This window comes from Bison bison, unplaced genomic scaffold (assembly GCF_000754665.1).
Source record: "Bison bison bison isolate TAMUID 2011002044 unplaced genomic scaffold, Bison_UMD1.0 scf7180017864481, whole genome shotgun sequence".
Classification (NCBI taxonomy): domain Eukaryota; kingdom Metazoa; phylum Chordata; class Mammalia; order Artiodactyla; family Bovidae; genus Bison; species Bison bison.
Genome location: NW_011495041.1, coordinates 7590036 through 7613877, shown reverse-complemented (window position 1 = coordinate 7613877; position 23842 = coordinate 7590036).

The window sequence follows — 23842 nt, the reverse complement described above, 5'->3', positions numbered from 1 at the left end:
TTCTTAATTAGAGACCACCTCGGTAACGTGGATGGAGATGTGTGATTCAGAACAGGGAAAGCCGCACCCTCTCTTCCCACCCCCCGGCCCCCCCAACCCCGTTCCCCACTTGCTTACAAATAGTTGCTGCTGCTAAGTCGCTCAGTTGTGTCTGACTCTTCACAACCCCATGGATTGCAGCCCACCAGGCTCCTCCGTCCATGGGATTTTCCAGGCAAGAGTACTGGAGTGGGTTGCCATTGCCTTCTCCGACAAATAGTTGAGACATTCCATAATATGCACTATCCTCACCTTTGTCAAACTATCATATTGGCTCAGATGAGTCAGCAGCACAGGTTTGGCTTTCCAAAAACAATTCTGAACATGTTAGTGACTTTGGAAAACTTCAAGACTTACCTGGTTTTCGCAGACGGCATTCAAGAACACTCCCTCTTTAAACTCCATTTCAGTCTCATCTGTGGTTATTCCTTCTCACATGCTAGGCTTCAGCCAGATCAACCCTCTCATCATCCCTTGAGGATCCTTCCTGTTTCTGCACCTCCAAATGTTTGTTCCAAATCTGATTTGGGCTTTAAGTATCTTTCCCTCACCATCTTCACTTATCCAAATTCTACGTCTCTTTCGTCTTCCTTTTTAAGTGTGTGTTGTTCTCTCCAGCTTCAGGGATTATCTTCTTTGAATTTCTTGAGCACATTTTTTTCCCACGTCACCATACTTTCTTTGCTCTCATAGATTTGATTACACAAATCTTGCTTGACCACAAGCAAATTGCTTCCATAATTTCTAACACCTAGCATAGTTTTTGGCACGTGGTGAAATTCAAGAAGTATCACATCATATTGTTTATTAAAAGTTTCTTTCAGATTATGTTGTATCTGAAATGCAGAGACATTATTTTTTGATCAGTGGCATCCTACAGTCACAGTGGCTGAGGGATAAATGTGAGCCACTTGTCCTTGCTTGGGCTTCCCTGGTGGCTCAGAGGGTAAAGAATCAGCCTGCAATGTGGGAGACCTGGGTTCAATCCCTGGATCAGGGAATGGCTGCTCACTCCAGTATTCATGCCTGGAGAATCCCATGGACAGAGGAGCCTGGTGGGTTACAGTATATGGGATCACAAAGAGTCAGACACGATGAGTGAGTAACACTTTCAATTGTCCTCGCTTATGCATGTGAGAACTCAGTTAAACTTGATCATATTTTCATCACTTCAGTCAAGTTGTGTTCATTGTTGTCACTTTAACGGTGGATATTAATTACCATTTAAATCTTCTAAAGATTACAAAATGCTTTAGCACTGAAGCAAGAAGTTATTGTGCTCAAAGAAAGGGAAAAAAGAGAGCAATGGGGCATCACCTTGATAATAGTAAAACAAATCTTCTCCACAGGGAAAATGACAGCTATTCCATATTGTCCTGCAAAGCTACCTCCCAGTGCTTTATGGACACCAAGAAAGGAAAATACCCTCAAGTTGATAATATTTAACTGTCACTACACATGGGAAATGCTTGCCAATCCATGCTAGGGAATGCAAACTGAATATAGTTTCAGTTCAGTTCAGTCGCTCAGTCGTGTCCAACTCTTTGTGACCCCATGAATTGCAGCATGCCAGGCCTCCCTGTCCATCACCAACTCCCGGAGTTCACTCAGACTCAAGTCCATCGAGTCAGTGATGCCATCCAGCCATCTCATCCTCTGGCGTCCTCTTCTCCTCCTGCCCCCAATCCCTCCCAGCATCAGAGTCTTTTCCAATGAGTCAACTCTTCGCATGAGGTGGCCAAAGTACTGGAGTTTCAGCTTCAGCATCATTCCCTCCAAAGAACACCCAGGGCTGATCTCCTTCAGAATGGACTGGTTGGATCTCCTTCAGTCCAAGGGACTCTCAAGAGTCTTCTCCAACACTACAGTTCAAAAGCATCAATTCTTCGGCGCTCAGCCTTCTTCACAGTCCAACTCTCACATCCATACATGACCACAGGAAAAACCATAGCCTTAACTAAACGGAATATAGTTTAAAATTGCAAAATTCCTTTGAATAGATGAGGAATCTTTAATACAATGAGAGGATTATGCAACCAATTAATTTATTATCAGGATTGCTGTTAATGTAAGCCAGCTTTGAATTCACAAGGTTTCTTCTTTATTAGTGATTCATAAAATAATAATGGCAAATCTTCTAACTGATGGCTTATTAAAATCAAAGGTGAAGGAATGTATACTACAAGAATGAATAAAAACATGCAAAGATGAATGGTAAATTCTCATGTTGATAATATAATTATAAAATTATATTTATAGTAAAGCAAATCCTTAGTTCAGGTCACACTTTGGGCTATACTTTCTCCCATCAGAAAAAAATATAGGAAAATCAACAATCAAACTTTTCTTTTTGAGATCTAGTCTGTTCAGTAACACACAAACATACACACACACACCTGTGTGTATTCATGTACATGAAATATGATTGTGGACATACTTTGTCAATAATTGATTGCACTATACCTTTACAACATGAACTAGAGATGAGTCATATTTTCCCCTTAATGTGAACATTTACAAGACAGGAGATGTTCCTCTATAGACAATATACCTATTTTCTTAGTGGCCCAATATATCAAATACATAAGCACTGTCCAAACCCCCCAGTTTAGTGCCCTAAACCTACAGAACACTGCTGGTCACTGTTTCACAGTGGGCTTCTCTGGTGGCTCAGCAGCAAAGAACCCTCCTATAAATACAGGATATTTGGGCTTAATCCTTGGGTCAGGAAGATCCCCTGGAGAAGGAAATGGCAACCCACTCCAGTATTCTTGCCTGAGAAATCCCACAGACAGAGGAGCCAGGTGGGCTATAGTCCATGTGGTCCCAAAGACTCAGTGACCAAACAAAACTGTATCACAACTAAAATACTCTTCATGGGGAGATGAGTGATAGAAAACGAAGTCGACAAATACTTGCTTGTTTGATATATTTATAATAAAATATATTTGTCAAGGGATATCTCTGTTTATAAAGTTGAACTCAACTTGGTTTTTCCCTAAAATTGTAGCCCCACTGAGAATTCCTTGTGTTTCCACTCCCACTTGCATTATAGAGATGAAACATTCTCCATTCCCCCTATTTAGTGCTAATATTTATGTTTCCTTCTGAAGTTGGTACTAACTTCAAACTTGTGGGGGGAGGATGGATCGTGTATTACTTTATAGGTGTAACCAAAACCAAATCATTTTAAAATGTCACTCTGCAGGTAATCTCTTTACAATTCAATTTTTTTCTGTGAGAAAAAAAAACTGCTAAAAGGTGAATATTGTCACCCTGCTTATTAAACTTATATGCAGAATCCATCATGAGAAACTCTGGGCTTGATGAAGCACAAACTGGAATCAAGATTGCTGGGAGAATTATCAATAACTTCAGATATGCAGATGAAGCCACCCTTATGGCAGAAAGTGAAGAAGAACTGAAAAGCCTCTTGATGAAAGTGAAAGAGGAGAGTGGAAAAAGTTGGCTTAAAACTCAACATTCAGAAAACGAAGATCATGGCATCTGGTCCCACCACTTCATGGGAAATAGATGGGGAAACAGTGGAAACAGTGACAAACTTTATTATTGGAGGCTCCAAAATCACTGCAGATGGTGACTGCAGCCATGAAATTAAAAGACACTTGCTCCTTGGAAGAAAAGTTATGACCAAACTAGATAGCATATTTAAAAGCAGAGAAATTACTTTGCCAAAAAAGGTCCATCTAATCAAAGCTATGGTTTTCCCAGTAGTCATGTATGGATGTGACAGTTGGACTATAAAGAAAGCTGAGTGCAGAAGAATTGATGCTTTTGAACTGTGGTGTTGGAGAAGACTCTTGAGAGTCCCTTGGACTGCAAGGATTTCCAATCTGTCCATCCTAAAGGAAATCAGTCTTGAATATTCATTGGAAAGACTGATGCTGAAGCTGAAACTCAATACTTTGGCCACCTGATGGGAAGAACTGACTCATTTGAAAAGACCCTGATGATGGCAAAGATTGAAGGCAGGAGGAGAAGGGGACAATCAGTGATAAGATGGTTGGATGGCATCACCGACTCAATGACATTGAGTTTGAGTAAATTCTGGGAGTTGGTGATGGACAGGGAGGCCTGGCGTGCTGCAGTCCATGGGGTCGCAAAGAGTCAGACACAACTGAGTGACTGAATTGAACTGAACTGAATAGGTGAATAGTTTGCAAAAAGAAGAACAGTTCAATTTCTCTGAAATCTCAGGTAGGAGGCAGAGAAAAGAAGGAGAAAAGAGAGATTGCCAGGACACTTGCTTTGCACCTTAAAGACATTTAAGAATGTGCATGTGTGCTGTGCCTGCTAAGTCGCTTCAGGCATGTCTAACTCTTTGCTACTCCATAGACTGTAGCCTACAAGGCTCCTGTGTCCATGGGATTCTCCAGGTAAGAGTACTGGAGTGGGTTGTCATGCCCTCCTCCAGGGCATCTTCCCAACCCAGGGATTGAACCCATGTCTCTTACATCTCCTGCATTGGCAGGTAAGTTCTTTACTACTAGCATCACCAGGCTCATTTAAGAACGGAGGTGTCCAATAAAAAGATGCTTATGCCTCTGCAGAACATATCCTTCTCCCCATCATTATTCACCTTCCTTCCTCAGGCTGCATTCTTTGTCCCCTCCTTTAAGCCACAGTCCATCTCAGCTACCACAATGATCCTCAGTAAATGGCATGTTCTAGATAGGAAGGTGTGTGTCTGGAGATGAAGGGATGTGGCTTCATATGTAAGTCTAAGGTGAAGGGCTTACATACGAGCTGACTATTCATAAGCTAAACTGATTCTGTAGCAGCGGAAGAAATACTCCAGAAGTCATCATATGAATGTCAGCCCATCTGTAAAAATCATAGGGTAGACGCTGAACTTTTACATGGTGTAGGACTCCAGTGGTTCATGATCAGGGAAGCCCAAGAATATTGGAGTGGGTAGCCTATCCCTTTTCCAGGGGAAATTCCTGGCCCAGGAATAAAACTGGAGTCTCCTATTTTGCAAGTGGATTCTTTACAAGTTGAGCAACCTGGGAAGCCCTGAGATTAATAGATTGGAGCTGAATTTATGAGTGTCAAAGGCAAAGAAAGCAAACTTAAAAGACATCTTGGTTGTATCTGCATGACAGGTTCAAGAAATCAGGCTGAATTGGCATAGCTGTATCACCTATTTGTCTTTGCCCATATCAGTCACCTTGGGCAGAAGATCATCTTTATAGTGATCAATTAAACTGATTACATAAATTGACCAAAATTCTCATGACTTCTTTTGATAACTTGCAGAACCAGATGGATATTTAGATTATATGCAATAATTGAAAACAGCTAAAATTATAACTATTTCTAAAAATCTCAACCAACTATCTCTGTCTTGCTTTTAGCTGGCTTGGATGATACTTGATTTAGGATAATAAGTACGCCATTTTCACATTAAAATTATATACCAATTAAATCCAAACCTTCCCAATTTTCTAATCACAAATTCTCTCCTCTCTTTTCAATCCTGTCACTTTCTGCTTCACTCAAAACTTCAAATATTTAAGGAATAAACTATAATTTTTCTGTAGTCTTGGTTTTTAAGTATAGGGAAAATTTTACTTGGACTTAATTAAACTTTCATCAATGTAAATGCATTTTTAGGGCACAGTGAAAAACATTCAATGAGAGTGACATATTAAAATGAATGAATTCTCTCCATGGCAGTAGTTTATTCAAAATATCTTAATTGACTTAAGATTGACTGACAGGTTGGAGGAGCATCTGCTTGCTGGTGACTGAGGTTAATTTTAGAGTTCCATTATTCATGTAATCTCTCAGCAGCATCATGTAACTTTCTCATAATTCTTGTGTTTGACTTCATATGTGAAATTAGTGTCCTGTTGATAGTGAAGCACAGATGGTAAATTATCTATTGTCCCAATAGTTCTTTGACTAATTTAGACTTAGTATGCGGTAACTTATTTCCTAGTTTTTGAAAAATTAAATTAATTGCATGATTGGCCTTTTTCAGGATTCAGTGCTATTTTAAGTAACCTCTTTCTGATTTTTAATACTAAATTCTTATTCAAAATTAAAGAACACCATGATTTAAAGGAAACCATTAATATTATTTGAAATGACATTTAATACCACAGGTTTCATTAAGGAACCAATTTACATATTCTGGTTTCTGTTAATACTGCATAGTCAGACGTAAATAAGCTTGCATATTTCTTTCCAAAAATGTGATTCCTGCCGAGTGGCCATGAGTGGGCTTATTATAATTCACTCTTGTGCATTCACTGTATGTACGTGTGTGTGTACTCTGAGGTCACCCCTGTAAGTGTGCTGACGTTCTACATTTTTTCTTCCATGTGTCGTTGTTGTTGAGTCACCAAGTCTTGTCTGACTCTGTAACACCATAGAATGCAGCTTGCCAGGCTCCCCTGTTCTTCACTCTCTCCTGGAGTTTCTTCCATATGTGGGTTGGGATGATTACAGCTTCATCAAAGGGAGAATCATTTGAGAACTAGCGATACAATGACAAAAACATTTAAATATACTATGTGTTGGCATTTGAGATTAGATCAGATTTGAACTGAGCTATTCCTCTCAGGGAACCAAAAAGTATAAAATAGTTTTTCCTTTCTTGGGGGACATAATGGGTTATTACTTAAATTAGCAAGCGTCAAATACAATATTTCAATTACTCTGATGTATATTTGTCCTGATACTTTATCAGCATGTTGCAATTTCACCTTGAAAAATAAATAGTAATGAAACTCACGATGCAAAGAGATAAGGTATTATTAAGAAGATATTGAAATTGGGTATGTAATTATAGAAACATAATGTTACTGTGCAGAGAAGGCGATGGCACCCCACTCCAGTACTCTTGCCTGGAAAACCCCATGGACGGAGGAGCCTGGTAGGCTGCAGTCCATGGGGTCGCTAGGAGTCGGACACGACTGAGTGATTTCACGTTCACTTTTCACTTTCATGCATTGGAGAACGAAATGGCAACCCACTCCAGTGTTCTTGCCTGGAGAATCCCAGGGACGGGGGAGCCTGTTGGGCTGCCGTCTACGGGGTTGCACAGAGTCAGACACGACTGAAGCGACTTAGCAGCAGCAGCAATATTACTGTGATGTATATATAAGAATAAAAATAATAACAGTCTGGAAACTAAATATATTTTAAAAACTTTATGTTAGCATGTTGATTCAAAGATGATAATGAACATGTTTGAATAGATATAATGATAGAAAAATAAGATATAAAAACATAACACTTTGAGATAGTGCTACATGCACTATTTCCCTTTTCAGCTTGAAAATTTGTCATCATTTTGATATAATTTGACAAAGGCATTTTTGTTTTAAATGCTCTTTAGTTTGTCATCTTTAAAATTATCTTAATGGAGAAATATTATAAGGAATATACATAAAAATAAGATAATAAAATCAATAAGATAAAAATCATAATATTCCCATTTCTAATATGTTTCATGTATGCAGGTTTGGATACAGAATCTAAGATATATAAAGGACTATTGGCTCCTGCAATAACATGTAAAAATATTTTACAGTTTACAGATGTAAAGACTTCTTTAAAAAATAACTATTTTACTCTTTTGATTGATGTAAGCAAGAAACCAGGATTACTACTTTTATGTGTGTAAATGTGGGTGCTAAATCTCTCAGTCATGTCCAGCTGTCTGCAGATCCATGGTTGGTAGCCCATTAGGCTCCTCTGTCCATGAATTTCCCAGGGAAGAATACTGAGTGGCTTGCCATTTCCTTCTCCAGGGGAACTTCCAGACCCAGGGATCTAGCCCATGTCTCCCGTATCTTCTTCATTGCAGGTAGATTCTTTACCACTGAGCCACATGGGAAGCCTTTTTAAATATATATAATATTCTCCTAAAAATATATGAATAAGTAAATTAAGTACCTTTCATAAAGATATTTCAGTATATTTATTATAATTTGGAAACAAGGAGTCAAATATGGCACTCTAGCTTATTAATAAATTAATCTTTCTGATCATTTGAATATTCCTTGAATAGCAATAATATATTTTAATGAAATAAATTATACTTAGTATTTAGATAATGTTCAAAAGAGAAATCTGTAAGTTGACATTTTCAGTGATAATTTTTCATTGTTATTAAAGATAAAAACATTTTTATTAATTCAAGCATATTAATAAGAGATTAAATTTTATTTCTATGACCCTGTCAGCAGTTACTAGCTTTTTAACATTTTTTACTGAGTTGAAATACATATAAAATAAAATGTAACATTCTAATGTGTAAAATTCGATGACAATGTTTACACAATATTGTATAATCATCTCCTCTATCTGATTTCAAAACAATTCATTATCCCCAAAGGAAAACCTATAACCATTAAGCAGTTGTTCCCCATTAGTCTCCCACCATAGCTGACTAGCAACTACCAATCTGTGTTCTGTCTCTATAGATTTTACTGATTAAAAATGTTTCATATAGCACTTTGGTGGTTCCTCAAAGTTAAACACAGGATCACCATATGACCCAGTAATCCACTCCTACTATATATTTAAAACAGATAGTCAAGCAAATGCTTGCACAGACATGTTTATAGCAGCACTATTGACAATAACTAAACCGTGGAAATAACCAAAATGCTCATCAGTCACTGAATGTACAAACCAGTTGTGGGATGTGCACACAATGAAATATTACTCAGCCTTAAATAGGAATGAAATACTGATATATGCCACAATAAGGATGAAACACTGAAAACATTATGAAAGCACCATGCCACTACTACAAAGGCTCACATATCACATAGCTTTTTAAAAAATTGTGGTAAGAATAGTTAACATGACGTCTGACTTAACACATTTTTAAGTGTACAATACAGTATTATTTTCTTGGGCTCCGAAATCACTGCTGATGGTGACTGCAGCCATGAAATTAAAAGATGTTTGCTCCTTGGAAGGAAAGTTATGACCAACCTAGAAAGCATATTGAAAAGCAGAGATATTACTTTGGCAACAAAGGTCCTTCTTTCTATTCAAGGCTATGGTTTTTCCAGTGGTCAGGTATGGATGTGAGAGTTGGACTATAAAGAAAGCTGAGCGCCAAAGAATTGATGCTTTTGAACTGTAGTGCTGGAGAAGACTCTTGAGAATCCTTTGAACAGCAAGGAGATCAAACCAGTCTATCCTAAAAGAAATCAGACCTGAATATTCACTGGAAGGACTGATGCTGAGGCTGAAATTCCAATACTTTGGCCACCTCATGTGAAGAGTTGACTCATTGGAAAAGACCCTGATGCTGGGAGGGATTGGGGGCAGGAGGAGAAAGGGACGACAGAGGATGAGATGGCTGGATGGCATCACTGACCTGATGGATATGAGTTTGAGTGAACTCCGGGAATTGGTGATGGACAGGGAGGCCTGGCTGCTATGATTCATGGGGTCGCAAAGAGTCGGACAGGACTGAGCGACTGAACTGAACTCAATTGGCATATAATTATTATCAGCAAATATATATTACACAAGGGGAAAAATAAAAACAAGATTCTCATGACAATATAAACTATGTATCAAAGGTTTCATTCAGCTCATTAATTAATGAGGGAATTATTAAGATGTTAAAATGGATTCAAAAAGCATTTGAGTAGCTGAATATTTATATACAATTAGTAAATGATGTTTCCTGAGTTAATTTCAAAACTGGTTAACATTCTGCAGTCATAACAGTAAAATGTGGATTATTTGGGGATAAAGCACATGTGCATTTTCACTAGACAAAAATCTGTAAATTCATGTTAACCTTTGAAGAATTTTGATGTATCCTAGTCAACAGTAAGTAAACTAGAAACATAGCCTGCAACAGCACCTAAAGAACCTCTAGTAATTTTTTGTCTATTTCTAAGTTTCTGATAGGTTTTCTGCAAATAGAGTTCATCTTGTCTAATGTTTATATTGTAAAATGCTTCAGTTCAAAATTTGAAGTATTTGCTATAAACAAAAAATAGAATTTGAATAGATAACAGAATTCTCAACAGTTGTTATTATTTCTCTAAAATATCTAGTCCATTTTTTCAGGAAACAAAGTATTTGTCCTTAAGGCACAAAACAAAAAAAAAATGTAGATAGTCTTGATAAAAAACTCTAAGGTATAATGTACACTGATAGAACCTATTAAATAATACCTTGTTTATTTTTCTTTAGATGAAAAATTCTTTGCTATTGTTTATTTTCTTATATTACAAAAAATCTTTACATTCGTTTGCATTCTGCTAATCACCTAAATGGGATTCCCAGGCGGCACCAGTGGTAAAGAACCCACCTGCACATAAGAGATGCAGCTTTGATTCCTGGGTCGGGAACATCCCTTGAATATTAAAACTTAGCTCATTTCCCATCCAATATATATGTCAGCTGCCCTGGAGGCAGGAAAAGGCAACCCACTCCAGGATTCTTACCTGGAAAATTGCATGGACAGAGGCGCCTGGCAGGCTATAGTCCATGGCTTTTCAAAAGTTGGACATGACTGAGCGTATGCACACACGCTCACATACACACACATATATATGTCAGCTAAAATTTCCCATTTCAATGTAATGCAGTCTGTATTCTCTTTAACTCATTTAATATAATGCACACTTCAGTTGTCTAGAATTCATCTGTGTATAATGTTTCAAAAACATAGTTATGTCATAAATTGCTTTTTATTCTCAAATGAAGTAAGTTTTTACAATACGTGAAAATTTCATTTCCTCCAATTGACATATGCTTTTTTACTTCAAAAAATAAAATTATGAACAAATAAAAAGGAAATTTAAATTTATTTGTGTATTAAAGTCACAGTTTTGACCTCACAATATCTTTGAATACTTACCGAATAAGTTATAAAATTTGTTCATTCACCTAACAAATATTTATTTTTATGTAATGTGAGCTATGTGCCAAACATTGTTCTAGGCTGAGAACATAAAAGACCAAAGCTCCAAACTACATTCCAGTGCATGGAGACATACAATATAAAATAAAATATTAAAGAGTATATCAGATAGTCCTGACTATAAAAAGAGAAAACAAAACTGGGCAAGTATCAGGGATTTGGATTAGATGCCTGTTATTTTACTTATATATTTATTTATTTTAAACTAAAATGAACTTTATTAATTTTTAAATATTTTTGGTTTACAATATTATGTTTCAGGTGTACAATATAATTATTAATATTTTTATGGATTATATTCCATTTAAAGTTATTGTAAACTAATGGCTGTATTTCCTTGTGCTGTATAATGTATCCTAGTATCTGATTTATTTTATGCATAGCAGTTTGTATTTTTTAATCCCCTCCCTCTGTCTGGCCCTTTCCACCTTTACATCACCCCACCTGTGACTGCTAATTTGTACTCTACATCTTTGAGTCTCTCTCTTTCTGTTTTGTTATATCTATTTATTTTTTAATTGTACATATAAGTAATAACAGAGTATGTATTTCTGTCTGACTTATTTCACTAAGGATTCTGTTGTTCAGTTGCTAAGTTGTGTCTGACTCTGCGATCCCATAGACAGCAGCACACCAGGCTTCCCTGTCTTTTACTATCTTCCAGAGTTTTCTCAAACTCATGCCCATTGAGTTGATGTTAAAATTCTATCCGCAACAAAATAGATGAATCTAGAGGGTATTACCCTTCACATATCCTGTAAATCCATGTTGTTGCAGATAGAAGAATTTCATTATTTTATAGCTGAGTAATATTCCAGTGTGTGTATGTATATGTATGTACACAGAATATATATACCACATCTTTACCCATTTATCTGTTGTTTGGCATTTGGGTTGCTTACATATCTCAGTTCTTGTAAATAATGCTGCTGTGAACACTGGAACATTGGGTCCATGAATCTTTCCAAGTTAGTGCTTTCATTTTCTTTGGATATACAACCAGGAATGGAATTGCTGGATCAAATTGTAGTTCTATTTTTAGGTTGTCAGGGTAGATACCACTGAGGAGGTATATTGTGATTCATAATGAGAAGTATATGTTTGGTCTTCCTCCCCATTTCTGACACTGAGTTCCTAAAATACTTGGAATGTCCTAAGAGCTGAGAGTTCTAAAGTTGTCTTTTGTAATGCTAACAAGGTGACTTTAGGAACTCCTCTAAAGATGGGGGCTCGTTACCAGTGGAGCCAATCATGTGATCAGAGGGGTGGAATTTTCAGTCTCAAATCTTGGCCTCCAAGCAAGGGAAAGGGGTTAGAGATGGAGTTCAATCACCAATGGCCGATGAATTAATCAATCATACCTATGTAATGAAGTTTCTATAAATACAAGGACAGATTCAGAGAGGTTCCTAGTTTGTGAAAATGTGGAAATTTGGGGTGAGAGTCATGCTAAGAGAGGGTATGGAAGCCTGTACCCTTTCTCTGTACCTGTCCTATGTAGCTGTTTCATCTCCCTGTTTCTGAGTTATATCCTTTTATAATAAAACAATGATCTAGCAAGTAAAATGTTGCTGTGTGTTCTGTGAGGTGATCTAGCAAATTAATTGAATCTTAGGAAGGGGTCGTGGGGGCCTCCCATCTGTAGTCAGTTGGTAAGAAGCACAGGTGAAAACCTTGATTTGGTGACTGGCATCTGAAGTGGGGAGGAGTCAGTCTTGTGAGATGGAACCTCTAACTTGCAAATCCTCTATCTGGTAAATTGAGGTGAATTTTAGGACACCCAGCAGGAGTCCAGAAAAGCATTGGACTTGTGAGGGAACCCCTCACTCTTCACATTCCTACACTGGATTTGGGTGTTCAGATCCCTTTATTAGGTGACCTTTCATTTAGTTAAAAGACCCTAAGTAAGTGAAGGAATGGGCTACAAGAATATGCAGGAAAACTGTATAAGAAAACACTAATTAAAAACCACAAGGTAGGAACAGCCCTTGATGACTATGAGTGGGTAGATAAATTCTTGGTCAATAAATAATTGTTTTTTACAGCTTTAAAGACAAGGAATAATCATTGAATTTTTGTTCAATAGCACATCAGCAATAAGGAAATTCAGGAAAAAGTGGATTTGGATTTTACCCTATAGAATATCATATCCTTCTAGCCAGGAGTAATGCCAAACTTAACCATAACAGATGTCAAAGCAATCTCACATTCAACTCGTTAAACAGTTCTTGGAATGACACTAATTTGGCTTTGGGAAAGGCAAGTCTAATTTGGACTCATTATACCGCTGGTACTACTTTTCTGCATTCTGAAAAATAACTGCAAGAGGACATCTGAGGATAAAGAGGGACTTGTAGTCTTTTTCTGTAAAATACATCAGGTCTTCTTGGTGCTATGGTGGTATGTGTTGTACAAGTAAACAGAGAATATGATGTCCATGCCATACTTTATTTTTGAAAACATAATCTGCAAAGAACTCCTTTAAGTCGGTTTTAGTCCAGATGAATGGATGTTAGAGATTACATATCCAGTTCATCTCTGGTCATATTATCTAGTGCTGCTCTTCCTGTCATGTTGTGAAAATTTAATTAACATTTTTGAATGAATGAAATAAAATTCAAATGGAAATTGTCATATACTTCTTCTGAATGTATTTTTTGGCAAAGCTAGATGATAAATGTATAAAACAGCAGAGGTGTGAGAAAAATCTATATGAATGGCAAATACTCAGCAATGAAATCTGCTTATTTTTAAATGAAGTTTTATTTTTCATTCAATCTCCCTTTGTCCGTTAACTATTTTAGAGCACTAAGTACCTTGTATGTCTCCCTTACCATATTGTAGCACTTCATAACCTTGAAAAGGACTAAATTTACTTTCTGATTTTTAAATAAGGGTTTTCTTTAAATATTTTTTTCATTTAAACATTTTAACTTCAGATAGCGTGAACTTACTTGTTTATGAAGGATATTAAGAGGCATGATTAGAGAAGACCAAATGAGTTACCTAGGACTATCAAATAGCCACCGTCCCTTAATTCTCTACACATGACAAAATATATACCTTTGTTTCAGTAAGTCTCAATTAATGTGTTCTTTTATAAATTCTTATAAGCTGTTACTGTATCTTTTAAATTCACTTTTAATTGATAGAATATAATATAATTTATATTTCACCATGAATAGAATACTACCAGGGAAAGTTATGTGGCACTAATAAAGAAAGTGGGCTTCCCAGGTGGTACTAGTGTTAAAGAGCCTGCCTGCCAATGCAGGAGACATGAAAGACTCGGGTTCAATCCCTGGGTCTGGAAGATCCCTTGGAGGAGGGCATGGCAACCCACTCCAGTGTTCTTGCCTGGAGAATCCCATGGACAGAGGAGGCTGGCAGGCTACAGTATTGAGCTGTAAAAGATAAATTTTTAAATTTAACTTTGAGTAAACTCAATAGCAGTACTTTGGCCACCTCATGTGAAGAGTTGACTCATTGGAAAAGACTCTGATGCTGGGAGGGATTGGGGGCAGGAGGAGAAGGGGACAACGGAGGATGAGATGGCTGGACGGCATCGCCGACTCAATGGACGTGAGTCTGAGTGAACTCCGGGAGTTGGTGATGGACAGAGAGGCCTGGTGTGCTGCGATTCATGGGGTCGCAAAAAGTCGGACATGACTGAGCGACTGAAATGAACTGAACTGAACTGAAACTCAATAAATGTGTCTCTCTAATTACTTTTAATAATAAAGAGTTTAATGTATTAGTATAACAGGGCTCCAAAACTTTCACTTTAAGAAAAAAAGCAAAAAAAAAAATAATGCAAGTCCCTTAGTGACAAGGACTTCTACACAATGGAAATGTTCAGCAGAAGTCAACACATTTCTCCCTGTGGCAAAACAAATGTCCGTATAGGAAGCAGACATATAAAAGGACTTTTGGTTCTGAAAAGCCAGACTTACTTCTAGCACTAGGAACAACTGGAGGCAAAAATTTAGTCACCGTATTACTTTCTTTTTAAGATTTATAGGTTTTATGGAAATGAATCATCTTTCATTGCTAATATTTGTATTTCTCTTTATTCCTTGAAATGTTTAGATTATCCGTTCATCAATCTTTTGAAAAGTTCAGACTTAGAATTTGTCAGTTTTTTTCTACAGTTTGTTCTATTCTCTTTCATTTTTCTCTTTATTTCCTTCCATTTATTTGTGCCTAATTGATGTTTGTTTGTAAATAATTCTTTTACTTGATATAAGCATTTAAAGGAAACATTTCCCTTTTAAGGAGTGTTTTAGTTGCATCCCAAACATAGTTTGATTGCTGTTTTAATTTTGTTGTGACAAGACAACATACTCTAAATGAATGCAATCTTTGTAAGTGGGTTGAGGCTTGTTTAATAGCTCAGCATATGGCCTGTCTTAGTATAGGGTGTAGTGTTTTAAGAATACAAGTTTGGCCAAATGGAAATGTGACTCTTCTGCTTCCTTACTGACATTTTTATCCACATGGTCTTTCGATTACTAATAGATCTCTATTCAGTCTGCAAGTATGATTATAGATTTGCCGATCTCTGCCTATAGTTTTGTCAATTTTCATTTCATGTATTTTGAAGTTTTGTTATTACAAAAGAAAGTGGAAGTGTTAGTCACTCAGTCATGTCTGACTTTTGCGACCCCATAGACTGTTGTCTGCCAGGCTCCTCTGTCTTTGGGATTTTCCAGGCAAGAATACTTGAATGGGTAGTCATTCCCCTCTATGGGTGATCCTTCCGATCCAGGGATGGAACCCAGGTCTCCTGCACTGCAGGCAGATTCTTTACCATCTGAGCTACCAGAGAAGCCCTTTGTTATTATGGGCATACATATTTAAGATTTGTATACCTCGTTGATGAATTGACACTTTGTCATTAAAATTAATAATTTTTAAAATTGTTTTAGTGTAATGCTTGTTGCGCTTCCTTGGTGGCTCAGAAGGTAAAGAATACCTCCAATTAAAATAAATAAATTTATATTAAAAAAAAAACAGAAAAAAAAAAAAAAAGAATCCGCCTGCAATGTGAAAGACCTGGGTTGGATCTCTGGGTTGGGAAGATCCCCTGGAGGACGGCATGGCAACCCACTCCAGTATTCTTACCGTAGAATTCCATGGATAGAGGAGCCTGGCGGGCTACAGTCCATGGGATCTCAAAGAGTCGGACACGACTGAGCAACTAAGCACAACGCTTCTTACCTTGAAGTCTGTTTTGCCTTACATTAGTATAACTGTACCAGATTTTAAAAAGTTTTATTGGAGTATAGTTGATTTACAATATTGTGTTAGTTTCAGGTAAACAACAAAGTGAGTTAGTTATACATACACATATATCAACTCTTTTTAAGATTTTTTTTTCCCATATTGGTCAATATAGAGTATTGAGTAGATTTCCCTGTGCTCTACTATAGGTCCTTATTTCTGATAATATATCATTTGGAACTTTTATTAATAGTCCTTTTTATATAGTAGCTCCTACTGCTAAAGGTGGTTCCAGAAATTTATACTTTAATTAGGATTTTTGAATGTATTATCCTTAAGTGTATTTTTCTATTTATTTGTATTGTCACGGCTTTGTTAACAGAGAAGGCGATGGCACCCCACTCCAGTACTCTTGCCTGGAAAACCCCATGGACGGAGGAGCCTGGTAGGCTGCAGTCCATGGGGTCGTGAAGAGTCAGACACAACTGAGTGACTTCACTTTCACTTTTCACTTTCCTGCATTGGAGAAGGAAATGGCAACCCACTCCAGTGTTCTTGCCTGGAGAATCCCAGGGACAGGGGAGCCTGTTGGGCTGCCGTCTACGGGGTCGCACAGAGTCGGACACGACTGAAGCGACTTAGCAGCAGCAGGCTTTGTTAAAATTCTTGGAACTATATGATATTCCTAAACAAATTTGAAATAATGTTGGCCAATATTTCTTCAAGTATTTATCTGTCCCTTCCCTACTTTCTGCTCACTTTCTCTAAGGCTTGTGTTAGTTACACTGTTTTACACTGTTACAGATTATTGAAGTTTTGCTTATTTTTTCTCAGTTCTTTCTTGAGTGGCAGGGTTTTGTTTGAATAATTGCTCTTGAGATTTTTGAGATAAATGCAAACCTTTATTTTTGCATTGAATAATCAGTTGACTGTTCCACATAATGTATTTTTTGTTACAGATATTTTATTTTTATATTTAATATTTGCAAATACCTGTCCTATTTGCAAGTGACTTATAGTTCTCTTCAAATTCCCCATTTCTTCTTTCGTTATGCTCATCACTGTCAATAGTTTTTAAGACATCCTTGATGATTATTTAAAATCTTTGTCTTCTGATGTAAGAATCTTCTGTGTTTCTCTGAGCACATTGTTTGATCACATCTTATCATTTTATTGTATAATGAAGATCATAGATGTTTCCTTGCAAAGAATCTGAATATTTTTGTCTTCCTCTGTAAAGTGTTGATTTCTTTTCTAGCAGAAATTACCTTATGGACAGATCACCTTGATAATGTGGAAGCTTATTTTTATGCTTGCTTCAGTTGGAATATTCTGGATATTTCAAGTTATCAGTGCTGTGAAATGATTGTTAATCCTAAGGCATGGCTCCTTGATGGTTTCACTGGAAATCTCAAGTATTTATCCAACCCCTCAATTATTTATGCTGGAATTTCAAATTGTAGTTTTTCTAGAATGGAAAAGGTATTGAAATCTCTGCTCAATCTTCTTAGCCTCTCTCTATGACTTTTCTCAGGACTTCTTGGATTAATGTCCTTCATATGTGTAATTTAGGAGTCAGCCAAGATTTCAAGCCAGTTTTGTACATGGCGGGGAATGGGGGGCGAGGGGTGTTCCCTTGTGGCTCAGCTGGTAAAGAATACACCTGCAATGTGGGAGACCTGGGTTCAATCCCTGGGTTGGGAAGATCCCCTGGAGAAGGGAAAGGCTACCCACTCCAGTATTCTGGCCTGGAGAATTCTATGGACAATGTAGGCCATGGGGTCACAAACAGTCAAACATGAGTGAGCAACTTTCACTTTCACTTGAACATAGGGACTTTGAGCCTCCACACCGTGGTATCCTCTGTTTGAGGATTTCTTGCCTAAATTCGTAGCCCACTCTGCTTCAACTTAATCTTTATTTCTATTTTTCAATCTAATAATATTTGCACTTTCTGCATAAACTATATTATTGAGAACCATGCAGACCTGTGAGTATTTCCAGGGGTAATTAGATAAAATTTGAGTCTTTAAGCATTATGAATTCTGTCCTTCAAGGCCCCTAGTTTCTACTTGTATGCATTGTAGTACTTTCAGACAGCTGATTTTTAAGTTTATTTTTTTTTAAAGAAATTTAACTGTCATTGGTTTGAACAATAGTCAGTCTTAAAGGAAATCCTAGTCAATCCTAAAGGAAAACAACCCCGAATATTCATTGGAAGGACTGCCACCTGATGTGAAGAGCCAACTCCTTGGAAAGGACCCTGATGCTGGGAAAGATTGAGAGCATGAGGAGGAGGGGGCAACAGAGGAGGAGATGGTTGGATGGCGTCACGGACTCAATGGACATGAGTTTGAGCAAACTCCAGGAGGTAGTGAAGGACAGGGGAGCCTAGTGTGCTGCAGTCCATGGGGGCGCAACAAGTCGGACTCTCCTTAGCAACTGAACAGCAACAGAATAGTATGCTACAGACTACTCAGGCTTGACTACAAGCAAGAATATAATGTACGTGATTGAAAGAAGGAGAGAGAGTATATGTTTCTAAGTTTGTACCATTCTCATTGAATTACTAGTAGTTTGCAGTCCTATTGGGTAAACTTTTCACATTTGGTTGATAGACAAGTTGGGCAAGGAATTTTATATTAATCATGTCTTTTCTAAATTTTTGGAATGCCATGTGTAGAAAAGACAAGATAATGACTTTCTCTTCATCGAATCAACAAGCTCATTTTCCCATAATAGCTTAAGCAAGCCTTATAAAAAGTTATGAGGGAGTTTTACAAACATTTATGGCTTTTGCAAATAAACTGCTGGGTGAATTCATTTTGCAAATGTAATTATTATGATGGAAAATACAATTGAAGATTTTAGTCATATCCTTGAAGGGAGAGAATCTTATTCAAAATATATACTTTCCTATGATTTAAAAATCAGGTTCATATTAAGTTTTTGTTAGCAAAAATTGGGAAAAAGTGTCATTTTATCTTTTACAACTACCTTTTCACAGTCTAATATCAACAGCAAGTATTTTGGTAGTTCTCAAAATGTAGTCTAATTGTAAGTGCTGGTTAAAAATGCAAATGTATAGAGCCCAGGATTTTGAATTTATAAGTTCTTTAGACTAATCTCCTATACAACTGGTTTAATGACAGATTATTATCCAGATTAGTGACAAAATTGTGATTAATCTTCAAATTACTTTCTTTCTCAAGGAGCTTCTAAAATTTCTCATGACTTATTAATAAAATATGAAAACAATAACATATAAGCTCAACTTACAAATAGGAATTAAAGTCAATTGGATTCTGTGGAGCCTACTTAATGTTTTAAATAGCAAGGCAAAAGATAGGAATGCTAAACTGTTATCATTACGTAAGCTAACCCTCCTATTTTATGTTAAATCTTGTTCTTTATGATCACTACACAAAAGTACCACATTGGCCAAGAGGCCAAGATTAACAATGTAACCAATAATACTTTATTTTATTAATTTATTTGTTTTTGGCCACACTACCGGCCCTGCAGGATCTTAGTTCCTTGACCAGGAATCAAACCTGTGCTCTCTGCAGTGGAAGTGTGGAGCCTTAACTACAGGATTGCCAGGGAATTTCCAAAGGCAACAGTATTTTAATTACTGGGACACACAAGAAATGATGAGAGATAGGAACCATATAATACAGTATTCAATAATAACAAAGTATTCAAAGTAAACCCAGGACAACAAGGAGAACTGGCATGTGGCGCTGGCTAAAAGAAAGTGGGACAGAACTCTGAAGACTGACTCAGGAGGCCACAGGAGGGCGAAACAGCCCTTGCTGCTTAGTTGCTAAGCCGTGCCCACCTCTTCACAACACTATGGAGCCCATCAGGCCCTCTGACCATGGGATTTCCCAGGCAAGAATATTGGAATGGTTTGCCATTTCCTTCTCTAGGGAATCTTCCCAACCCAGGGATCTAACCTACATCTGCATTGGCAGGCAAATTCTTTACCACAGCGTCCATCTGGGAAGCCTAAAAAGAGCCATACAAGCTCCATATTCTTCACTTCAGCCCATTAGAGGGAGAGTGATGGGAATCTGATTTGGGTATAAGCAATAAAGAATCCTCCCAACAATACAGGAGATGCAAGGTTGATCCCTGGGTCTGGAAGATCCCCTAGAGAATGAAATGGCAACCCATCCCAGTATACTTGCCTGGGAAATCCCATGGGCAGAGGAGCCTGATGGGCTAGTCCATGGGGTCAAAAAAGAGTAAGACACGACTTAGCAACTAAACAGCAACAGGAATACAGAGCATTAAAAAAAAAAAAAAAAAAGTGAAAGTGTTAGTCTCTCTTTTTTCTGTGTTGTGTGGAGCATTTTTGAGCCTTGTAACATCCTGACTAAAATTCAGTTGAAGACATGAGGTTTTTAAGGAAATTAAGAAGGTGTAATTTGTATATAGAAATTTTGTTATCTCTTCCTCCTCTACTAAAAGACAACAAAGCTTCTTTAAAAGTAAATTGCAATATATAGGAATGAATATATGGAAGTGGCATAATTCTTGGCTCCAGAGTGTGGTAAAAACAGTCATTTCCTGGGTCTACATTCATTGTTATGCCACCTGCTGTCATGCTAAAGGGTATGTGCATTTCTTATAGGTTCTGTTCTGTGTACTATACTCACCCACTTGTTACATAGAAGCATTAAACCTTCATGTGAAAATTGATGAAATCCATATAAAACTTCTAGTTCAATTAATAACATTAGGTAAATGTTAATTTAATTTTGAGAAATGTGCATGGTTATGTAAGATGCTAACATCAGGAGAATTGGTAAAGATATATGGGAACTTGCTATACTGTCTTTGAAACTCCTAAAAATCTAAAATTATTTCAAAACAGAAAGGCTTAAAAATGTATCATGTAACACTGAAGGAAATTTAGTTGGGAAATTTCTGATAATTTTCTTCAAAAAAATAGGAACAAATCTTCACAGCTGTCCTTCAGTCCATTTTTCCCCCTTGAGTACCTTTTAAGTCAATGATTGCCCCCTGGTCCTCTTGATGCTCATGAAATAGGCACTGGATAAATGCTTGCTGAATGAGTCAGTCCTTTTGATGTATTTAAAGAACCTTTCATTATTGGGATTTTTATTGCCTTGAAAAGTGCTCCTAAAATTTTCTTTTGACTCACTTAAGTTTGAATTGCTCCTGACCTGCCACATTGTGTGCTTTTTGGTTCTCTTCATGAAAGAAAGCTGTGATGGTTTAAACACATATGCACCGCACTAAGTCACCCATTTTTGCCTTCAGCTCTCAAAATGGATTCTTTTAACTTCACTAGTTATCTCCCCCTACATGGCTTTTATTTTACTATCTGGTCTTTGATGAGAAATGACAAAAAAGTAAGCATTCTGTTAACTTAATGCATATCAATATAGGCCAAAATAAAAGTTGGGTCATTGAGTAGAGACAATAGAAGAGCCTCTTGGACGCAGTAAGACCTTAGGTCTTTTTGAAATGTTCCCTGGATCTTAGGAGTTTCCAATATCTGGTCATCTAGGTGACTGTTATTTTGCATGCTTCATGTGAAACCTTATATGCATATATATGCTTCTTAAATTACTGAAGTTTCAGTACTCTTGCTCTCGCAGTCCAAATCTTTTTGTGTGTTCTTCATCCATTCACTCACTTCCCTGCTTCTGTTGCTATCCTAAAATTTCAGTTATTTTCTCTTGCTCTCATCTTTAGAAAAAAGAAAAACTTCTTTCAGTCATTGAACTCAACTGCTTAAAAGTACTCAGATCTCACAAGTTGTAAAAAAGGCACACTGTCCTATCTGTGTTTTCTGAATCAAGTGAAAAAAACAAAAAAATCTTTACAGCAGTTTATATGCACTCTCTTGTACTCTAGCAATTTCCAAGTCTTTACTTCTCTAGCATTTGTATTATATAATTCTACTGAAGCCATTCTTTAAAAAGTTGTTACTTTTTAGCAAGTAACTAATAAGTAACTAATAAGTTGCTACTTATTAGCAAGCAAAATCCATACACAGTGTTCCTGCTCATTGATGTCTCCAGATAATTGGACACTATGGAACCTGAGCTTCCAAGAAACCATTCTCCACTTTTTTCGATGACATTCCAACCTGAAACTATTCTGACTTCTTCAACTGTTGCCTTTATCTCATCTGGTTCTACTCTTTCAGCCAAGTTTTTTCTGGGTTCTGATCTTGACTTTATTATTCCTTGTCTGAACTCTTTTCTTTGTCTGTACAACTATGCATGTTATTACAGAAAAACCCAAATGAACTTTTTAGCCAATACTTCAGTTTTACTAATCACCCATACATATTGAAATGTACCTCCTTCCTTGGTTTTGCCTTTGAGCAACAGTCTTACCTTACTGAGCTTATGGCTATATAGTTTAACCAGGGTCTTCCATAAATATTTCAACAAATTTCCAAAATTAAACTCGTTCTGCTCATTCTGCAAACTGATCCTCTCCTATGTATCTGAGTGTCAGAGATACCAACACACTCCTTTTTTTATAGTTTCAGTCCTTCTCTTAAGCTTACTTTAACCAATTCTATATTCAAGATCTGTCAAGTCTACCAACTTTTTGCTGCTCTTTGTGTTTCCACTTCCACTAAGCCTCTCCAAGCCCTCACAGAAGTGAAAACTCGAAGGGGTTTGAAATAGCTTGAAAAATAAATGGATGTCTGCATAAAGGGAAGATACTGAGGAGTCAGGACAAGGAAAAAATGTAGTAATACTTGTCTAGACATGTAAGAGTAGGAGGTAAGTTGACTGAGAGGTGATCAGATCAAGAAAGATAAAAGTTGGTCCTGAGTTTTAGAATCCTTTGTGTTTTTAATTGATGTCCTACATTGATATTATGTTTTCTGCAACCTAGATTAGAATTTATTATGTGTGAACCAGTGAACCAAATTTTAAGCTATCCAGCCTTTAAAATTTTGTCCTTAGATACTAAAGTTGAATTAAAATCCTTTAGACTCATTCTTATCTAGATATAATTACTTGGTTTTGAGAGCCCCCTTCATTAAATTGCTTCTCTAAGGTCTAGTTTCTATGTCTTAGAGTTTGACCAATAGCCTTAAAAGTCCAAATACCACTTACGTATAGAGTAGGGATTTTTAGCATGAAGCCCCTTGGCTCTGTGAACTCTAAAATTGCATGCATTTCTTAATGACTATGGAAATATGCATGTCCCTGGGTGTCTGCTTAAATATATTAGCAGACATTTAAAGATGCAAGAGATCTGAAAAAAAGCTGCTGAGTTTTATCAATGTGAGTAAGGTGCTAGAGATATTTTAAAATACAAATCTGATCACACCCTGCTCCTCTCTTTTATAACCTGTTGGGTTTCCTTTGGCTTTTAAATGAAGACTGTATATAATAGCCAGGACATGGAAGCAATCTAAATGTCCATCAGCAGACAAATGGATAAGAAAGCTGTGGTACATATACACAGTAGAATATTACTCAGCCATTAAAAAGAATACATTTGAATCAGTTCTAATGAGGTGGATGAAACTGGAGCCTATTATACAGAGTGAAGTAAGCCAGAAAGAAAAACACCAATGCAATATGCTGCTGCTGCTGCTGCTGCTGCTAAGTCATGTCAGTCGTGTCTGACTCTGTG